A 9,607-nucleotide genomic window follows, 5' to 3' on the forward strand; every position below is an offset into this window, starting at 1 on the left:
TCATCAAAGACAACGGGCGGGCAATATCACCGGTTCATATTATGGATCCACCGGTGCCAAGAGTTTATAACTCGGAAGCAAACCGGGAGATAATGGACGAGAACGTGCATCATTGGCTCCGATATGATCTCACGGCGCATGTATCGGCTTTAGACTTATCATTCCTTGACGATCCAACGATGCAACCACCATCAGTTGCGAGTTTGATTTAGTTGTCTTCATTATCATGTAGAACTTTAGTTTCGGTTTATGTTGTTATGTACTTTTTAATTCATGTTTATGTAATGTTTAGTTAATTTTAATGAAATATGTTAAGTTATTATTATAAAAGAAAGTGTTTGATTAAATTAAATGAAAAAGAAAAAAAAAATTTGGGAGGGATGGGAAAGTCATGAATGCAATTAAAAATGATTGAGAGGGTTGAAAAGGAAAATTGAGTTGGACGTATTTGATTGTTGGAATTTGGGAGGAATGAGAATTTCAACCACATGACTCCTCTCCCCCTAATTGATCATTGAAGAGTTAATAACAAATATCTATACTTTTGGAAAGTATTAACTAGATTTAATGATGGTGCCAGCATATGGCTACTGCCTCGTCAGCAATGTCACTAACATTTTCGCAAACACAAATAATTCTTGTAACATTAATTCTAATTAATCAAATATTGTAACCATTATTACGAAAGTTAACGTATTGGTTACACGTATAGATATATCATATATATATAGATAAATAAATTAACGGATCCCCGATTACTCGTGGGGAAATACGTTACCCGACGGTTAGTAAGTAAACGGGGATCCGTTGGGTCCGGGTTTGGGACGAGGATTTTTAATCGGGTCCGAGTCCGGGATTACTTAAACCCGGACCATACCCAACCCGTTGCCATCCCTAATGTCACGAGGTACGCGTGTCAAATATTACTATTTTTAGCAATAAACGAAAGTTTATTTCTAAAAAGTAAAACCTTTAAAGGTCACTGCTATTTTTATGAAATGGTTGAAAGGTACTTTCTATTTTCTGCATTATACCTTAAATAGTTGATTTTGTGTAAAAAAAAATTATATATATGTTTTTTTTTAGAATTTTATTGTTACACTAAATAAAAATGTTTTATCGATATCTAATTTTGCATCGCCATTATAGAAAAATATAACAAATATATCTTCCGAACCATTTACGATAAAAAATATTTTTAATAACAATATTATCTTTTTTTCAGCAGACATCGTCATTATACAAACATATAACATACATATCTTACTAACCATCTTTAATGTAAAATATTTTTTTAATAATAAGTTAATTTTGCTATTATATTTCAACATACCATATATGTCTATAACAACTTTAAAATTTATAAATATGTCGACCTCAAACACATGACTTACGATTTCAAATTATATAACAACATACCATATTATATTTTAACATGTCTAATTTATAACTACTAATTATGATATTATAAAATATTTATCACATTTATCTCGCTTATTACGCGGGAATATAATCTAGTATATACTCCCTCCGTCCCACTAGAAGTGTCATGTTTTGATTTTTCAAAGTCTAACATTTGTAACTTTGACCTTAAATAATTTTATTTGTGTTAGATAATATTTGATGAAAGTTATATGAATTGATTGTGTTTTAGACGTGTTTTCTAATGGTATAACTTTTATCAAGTTTTATATAGCACAACAAAATATATTTAAGGTCAAAGTTTATAAATAAAGACTTTGAATACTCAAAGTAGGACACTTCTAATGGGACGGATGGAGTATATAATAATAACAAGGTGATAAATTCATTTTTAAACAAATGAGAACCCTTGGATAGATTACATTTTTGATTTAGAACCATTAGATCAAATTCAATTATTTCATCTTTAGTAATGATAGTCTTAATACTTATACTTTTAATGATTAGACAAAAAACCCCTTTAAATTACAAACATAAATAATTATTATTAAAATAGATATGTACGCCTAAAACTCACCATATGAATCATATACCACAAATAAATGATAATTATATAATATTAGTTTATGTATACCATTGACGATATTTATACCATTCAGTTTTTTTTAAATAACGATTTAGAAATTAGGGATTATATTTATATTTAGATATCCTGTACTTATATATGAAAACTTACAATAAATAAATGATAAGAATATAATATTAATTTATGTACACCATTGACCACATTTATATTATGTAGTTTTTTTAGGAATTACGAATTACATTTATATTTATATTTAATATTTAATATATATATATATAGAGAGAGAGAGGGAGATTGTCAATCCAATACATCCAACCTTAAAATGAGTATAACTAATTATCATTATTTAAATGTTTAATAACATATTAATCTGTTAAAATCGAAAAAATCACGTTTTTTATGCATTCATTTTGATAAGTTGGTGGCTACAATTTGTAATAATTATAAAGTAAGTATTTAGTGAGGTTAAAAATATAAATTATTGATGAAAAAATATTGTATATTATGGAAACTTCTTTTACAAATACTAATATACTTAGATAATGATAATGATTATTAGGTTTTTAATTTATTTTTATTAATGATGAAATCATTAATATTTAGTTTTTAGGATTAGAGAGTTGTGATTGTTTAAGTACAAATGTACTATAATTATACTCGTCTGTAGGATAATTGAAAATGAAAATAGTGGATTAGGTTGACTCTAAGATTTGGAATCATAAATAAATCAAAATTTTTTTATTTAAATAGTAAATTAGCTAATAAACTCGGGTTTAACCCGGGTATTTTAACTAAAACTTAAAAAAGCAGAAAAATTATTTTTAAAAAAAATATGTAATTTTTGTTATTGACATATTATAACTTGGTTTGGAGATATTAAATTGACTAACATAATTTATATATACGAGGTTGGTGTCTGCGCATTGTGACGGTTAAACGGTGATAATAATACAAAATAATAGGGGAATCGATATGCGTGTGTGTAAAAAGGAATGAGAGAAAGAAGTGACTGTGTGTTAGATCTTGGTAAGATGTTTGTCTGATTGTGTTTATAGATATAGAATTAGAGGTAACGTGTGAATTAGGGGGAATATGAGGATATTGAATAGATTGTTAAATTTTTAAAATAGGGAGTCCAATATATTTTATAAGGGATTATAGATATATGGGTACCTATTGCATTAACAAAACATAAAAATATTTTTAAATAAAAATAAAAATTTAAAATAAGTATTTAATGAACAATTTATCTTTAAAAATATTCAATATTAAATATGACATCATAAATAAAATAAATTTTTTTGAAAAATATATAAACATGCCACATAATGTTGTTTTCTAAAAATAGTTTTGTAAAACAATTTTTTACGTTTGAGATCATGTGGCTAAGGCTTTTGTAAAGAATATGCCTTGAATTATTATTTAAATGTAAGGAATGGTAATCATTTGGAACCAACATATTTTCCTAAATGATCTTCCATATGATTGTTTATATCATATCTTTTTAATTTCTCATTTTACAATCATCACACATTAGCTACATTGAATATATATTCATTGTGGTAGTTGATATTTATTTTAAACTACATAAACTGGTTCAAACTGTAAAATACTCATACATTGAGTTAAATATTTTCTAAATATATATGTCTATTTATTATGTTGATTAATTGGATACATTGACTTAAATATTTGAGTAACTAATTTAAAATAGGTATTTCCACAACATTAAACGAGTAACTAAGATTTGAAGTTAACGGACCCCAAAAGCACGTTTTCGATTCATTCTATTTTCGATGATCGAGCTCGTCATCAAACAACTATTAATTTCTTCGCTTAGAGAACGTTTGTATATCTTCATAATTACTCATACCAACTCAATGTATGTATTTTACTTCCGCAATCTATCTATTTAGGGTTTAGTGTCCCTAAGTGTAATGAACTATAACCGAATGTTTATGTAATGTAATGATTAATTCAGATGTCTATATTATGTAATGAACTCGATATTCTGTCTATTTAATGTAATCTACTGGGTAACCTCTTACGTGTAACACGTCAATGCCACGTCAGATGCCAAGTTGGAGTCAGATGCGACGTCATACGCCAAGTTGGATACACGTACACAATAGACATTAAGCCATAGTTCATTACATTTTGCAGACTTCTAGTGGAATTCTATCCCTGGTCATCTTTTTAGACGCATTTCTTTGAACTTCCGGCAACTCCATTTTTTCCATCAACCAAGTTTTCCGGCAAAGAAACACATTAAAAGTAAATAATCAATACACCATCATCAATTATATAGTCACGCAAGCCATTTTATTCTGTCGAAAATGGTTATAGACAATATATTAACCTGCATCTGTTCATAGTTCTTCCACATCAAATACACTTTAAGGAAACCATTTCACTGAAATTAACTTCATATACTTTCAGAAAGATACAACCATATCATCCTTGTAATATAATCACCATTTGTCCATTTGTACCTCCAAAACAGGCAAAATCCACATACAAAAAGATCGGCTACATGTAACTGACCAAAATCCAACGGTCAATCTACCTATCGCTAACTTTTCTAAGTCGTTTAATAATACAATCATATTTGTTTATGCAAAAACCATCTTTTTATAAGCTGTAAATATTAACTACCATGCCCATTGTTACCTATCACTATTCTTTGAAGAAAATTCATCCTTTGAATCTGAAAATAAATATAAAGATTCATTATATTTAATTAGCTAATAAACTCCTTTTTCTTTATTTTAAACAACATTATCAAGCTGTTAAACTAAGAGTTACATTCACAAAATTCCCCAAACCCTTATATAATAAGAATTGTCAAAGAGTTAAATGGGTGGGGTGGGATCGAGATGAATAACGGTTTTCAGTGGTAAAAGTTGCGGCGGCGATGAAGGATTCCGGTACGACGGTTCCATTGACGATGAAATCGAAGTTTGATGGTCCGTTACAATTCCGATGTCGGTGCAATTAATCATCTGACACAACCATTTTTTCCGGTGAGCCTTTTGACCAAAGAAAAACTCAACCTCCAATCGATTGGTGAGGGTTTGTATATGTATATTGCTGATTTAGTGGATTTTTGATATATCTCTCGTGTTTTCAGAGAGTTGATGGTGGCTCCCCGTGGTCAGATTTGAAGGAAAATGAGAGGGTGGCTGACGAAGAAGAAGAGGGCGGCTATTTATACATGTATGCATTATCAAATTCTTCTTATTTTGCCTAGTCATTTGCCATGTAGTTATAAATAAATGAGTCACAACCACATCGACAACAAAAATAAAAAGGTAACTGACTACCAACTTAAACAGTCATCCATTACATCAAATAGACGGAATAACGAGTTCATTACATTCTATAGACACCCAAATAGATCATTACATAATATAAACAATCGATCATAGTTCATTACACTCAGAGACACTAATCCCATCTATCTATCTTTATAACATAACTATAACTAAAAGAGCAGGTTGAGGGTACACTAATTGGCACCCCTAATCGTCCTCTTTTAGCCTAATTCTCCATCTTAACTAATCATCTATTTTTCTATATTTTTCTAAAATCTGCTAGGCCAACCTATATTCTTTTTAAAAAAAACAAATTTTTTTATGTTTAAAATTCTTTAAAAGATTATTATATATATAAAACTTAAAAATAAACCCTCATGAATTCTTAACAAAAAAAAGGTTCGACTACCTCACGAATTTTCAATAAAAAAAAAAAGTTCGACTTACTCAACATAAAGAGTTTTCTTTATATATTTTATTCATGTTTAATCATTATTATTTGATATTGAATTCTTAATTATGTTATTATTATTATTATTATTATTATTATTATTATTATTATTATTATTATTATTCATTTCTTTTAATTTAGTTCTAGGATTAAATCCTTACGAATTATCAAAAAAAGGGTTCAACTATCTCACCAATTCTCAACAAAAAAAAAAAGTTGAAAAAAAAGGGGTAACTGAAATCGATATTGCTATGGAGTTAATATTCATATGTTTCATTTTTTAATTTGTACTTTATCTATTTGAATCTTATTTAGTTTTATTTAAAGTACTTTAAATTTCTTTAAAAACTTTGATTTATATATTTTGAGACTAGCAGTCCAATAGACGGGTCTGAAGACTAGTAAGATATATATAATTAAAGAGTTAATAACATACTATACGTAGTTAATTAATCTAGATGTCCTCTTACTGCTGTTCCACGAATTGATGACAATAAAAAGAATACCATATTCTATGGAAAGACAGATTCGGGGTGAAACATATATTTTCCGTTGGGAATGCGCGCATGGGAAGACCTTAGGCTAACCGGAGTGGTAGCAAACCCGGTAGCAATCCACTAGATTTCGCCCCCGAGTTGCCGGCTACACCACCCCGCGGTAGCAACCCACAGAGGTTGCAAGGGAGAGGGGAGGATTCGAGGTAACCCACGTGCATCTTTCCTTTTCTTTTGTTTTTTTGCTATACTTTATGTATTTTTAATTAATTTTTATTGGCAAAAAAGGAAAAACAAAATATAAATCAATCATTAACCTACCCCACCTTTCAGGCAATACCATTCCCTCTTTTTTTCCCAGGCAACCCCAGCAACCCAGGATGGCACATGGCACGTTGTGGTGAAAGTAACCCAACCTCTGACAATACCACTCCGGATAGCTTTAGACCACGTCAACCTCATGTGCCTTGGCATGACTTGGGTTGGTTCACTCCATGTATTCCCAAACATGCTTTTAATTTATGCTTTGGCTTGTTATGAAAAGGAAGCTTAGACGCAAGATCTCCTATGCCAATGGGATTTACAACATCTCTCACAAAATGAGCCATTGCTATGCCCGTTTTGTGAGAAGCAGCCCGACTCCCATACACACTTATTCTTTGATTGTAATTTCTCTTCTGAGGTCTCGACAGGAGTTACACGAAAAGCGGGATTGCAAGCTCTCTCTCAAGATTGGGATACTATGATTGCTGAAGCTATCAATTTACCAAGGAAGAGTTCAGTTAGAGTTATTATATTCAAATTGGTACTCGCTTCAGCTGTTTATTATCTTTGGCAAGAACGAAACGCTATAATTTTCTGCAAGTTAAAAAAGTCCACTGCTCAGGTGATTGACGTTGTGCTCAACACGGTTCGACTCAAGTTACTCACTTTCAGGTTCAAGAGATCGAGTCAAGTTGAGGTGGCTTTTGAAATGTGGAATCTCCCTTACTCACTTGTTATGGAAAGGTAGAGTATTTTGTTCTATTTAGCCTTTGCAAATTGCAATTTTGTATGCTAGGCAGATTGGGTGTGGCATGTCACGTCCTATTATAGTTGTTGAATATGACAATATGACATATGTACGTAGTCGGTCGTATTGCCCAAACCTTTTACTTGTTGAATGCAATTCACACGGGCGGGGTATAGTACGTATAATTACCTCTTACCCAAAAAAAACATATGTAGTTAATATAATTACCTTTATCAATATCGTGACACGTAATGCTTTACGAGTACTCGATCTATGGACTCCCAAGCTTCCTCTAGCTCGTCAGACCTTGTACGTGCATCCCGTTTAATTCCTATGGGATAATATACAATGAAGTTATTACGTACGATGGTTTGTTTGTAGGTTAATTTTCTTGCTATGGCTCAGTTTGGTGTGTATAATATAGTGTGTGTGTATACTTTGACTGATCTATATATATTATAATAATTTATCCACTGTGGATACGTTTAATTGCTAAACATGTGGGGTTTGAGTTACTAGTCGTAATTATCAAAACGTACGGTTATGATTGCAAATTTGCAAGAGAAACGAGCATTCATGATCTGAATTATATTATTATGGTGGAAAACATGAAATTAGTTCGAATGCGTTACATAAAATCTTTCCTTTTTTTTTTTGGATATGTCATTACAATTCCGTATAAAAAAGAAATATGTCATTACAACTAATGAGTGGTTATTAATTAGTTTGAAGTAGGAGTTTGCATGTATCAAGTTTATTCCCGTGACCTAGGCATCGGTTTTTCTCATGCAGTAGGACTTCGAGTCTTGTCAAGTGCAAGTCTTATTCCTATGTGTATTAATACTCAAGCTATTTAGGGTTGGGGAGCTATGTGGGGTTTTTCTTTCGCACTGTTGTTCGGTACGAGGTAACCGGATCCAGTTTAGTCAAACGACTATCCGTTGTTGGGATGGGACCCCACCATTTGACATTGGAGGGTATATATCTATTTGAACTCACCAGTTAAAAAGAAAAGTTTATTAACTTTATATGGTTATTAGGCATGTGCTTATAGGGAGCATTTTCTTGAAGCTTTTTCACTACCAAAAAGAAATATTTCATACATTTATTATATTATAGGGATAGAATTGAAAATTGTTTAACTATTATATAAAATATTATATATGTTTTTGTTGTCTTCTTCGATTCACCTGCTAATTAAGATATACACACACTGTGAGACATATACATACACAAAACTATATCTATACCACACATACACACACACACACACATATATATATATGTGTGTGTGTGTATAAAGCAAAAAAAATAAAAAATAGAAGAAAGGACCCACACCCGAGCGTTTTCGAACTTCTTGGGGGAGAACAAAGGAGAGGACGCAGGGACGAGAACACCGGGTGTCAATAGCGATCGAGCGTCCATAGGTCTTGGGACGCAGCCGGGGACGGTGTATAAGCATCGGCCTTAATTTCTTTCCAAAGGTGTATTACTCGTGAATGACGGGGATCTAGCATACGTCATTTTCACCGAGTCCATGCTATAAAGCTCCCTTATAAACTAGATCTCCAACTTAAACCTTCGTTGAGAAACTCTATCACCCTTTAGGGGATAAGTTCATTATAAGTGAAAATTAAATATAGATGATCATGTTGGTGCATTTTCGGGTGACAACACCATTATAGAAGTTAGTCTTAAGTCATTTGTATATGTAATTAGTTAAACGATTTGTTTTGTATGTAATAAGGTCAAAAACGACCAAGTTAATTGAAACGGTAACTAGACCGGTCTAGGATAGTCTAGGTTGGTCTAGGTCGACCGGCCTTGGGAGGTCTAGCTAGACCTCAATGAGCCGAAATGTTATGGATTCATGTCTTGAGTAATAGGTTTCGGTCCATAGTAGTTTAGTATAAATAGAAGATTAAACCTTATGCTTAAGGTTAATCTCTCTAGTTTGTTTTTTCGGTATTTGGGATCTCGTGTGTTAATTGTAATCGTTATTACCAAATTAATACAAAGCTTCATTATTATCATTCGTATATTGTTCATCGTTTGTGTATTCGGTTTACCGAATATTGTTTATTGCTAGTGTTCGAGATTTTCCACGCTCAAACACTAATTATCTAATCTCGTAGATCCGGTGCTAAAGGGACTTTTAGATCACACCAAACATGTCTAAAAAACCCAAAATTTTGTTATTATCTAATTTAGAGTTGGTTCGGGTTTATGTTTATACAACAATATTCTTGTATGAGATTGAACCTACCGGCGATCCATTTGTTCACTTGCATGATCAATGTCAACCTTATTGGTGGTGTAAATGGTGTT

This window comes from Erigeron canadensis, chromosome 9 (genome assembly GCF_010389155.1).
Source record: "Erigeron canadensis isolate Cc75 chromosome 9, C_canadensis_v1, whole genome shotgun sequence".
Classification (NCBI taxonomy): Eukaryota; Viridiplantae; Streptophyta; class Magnoliopsida; order Asterales; family Asteraceae; genus Erigeron; species Erigeron canadensis.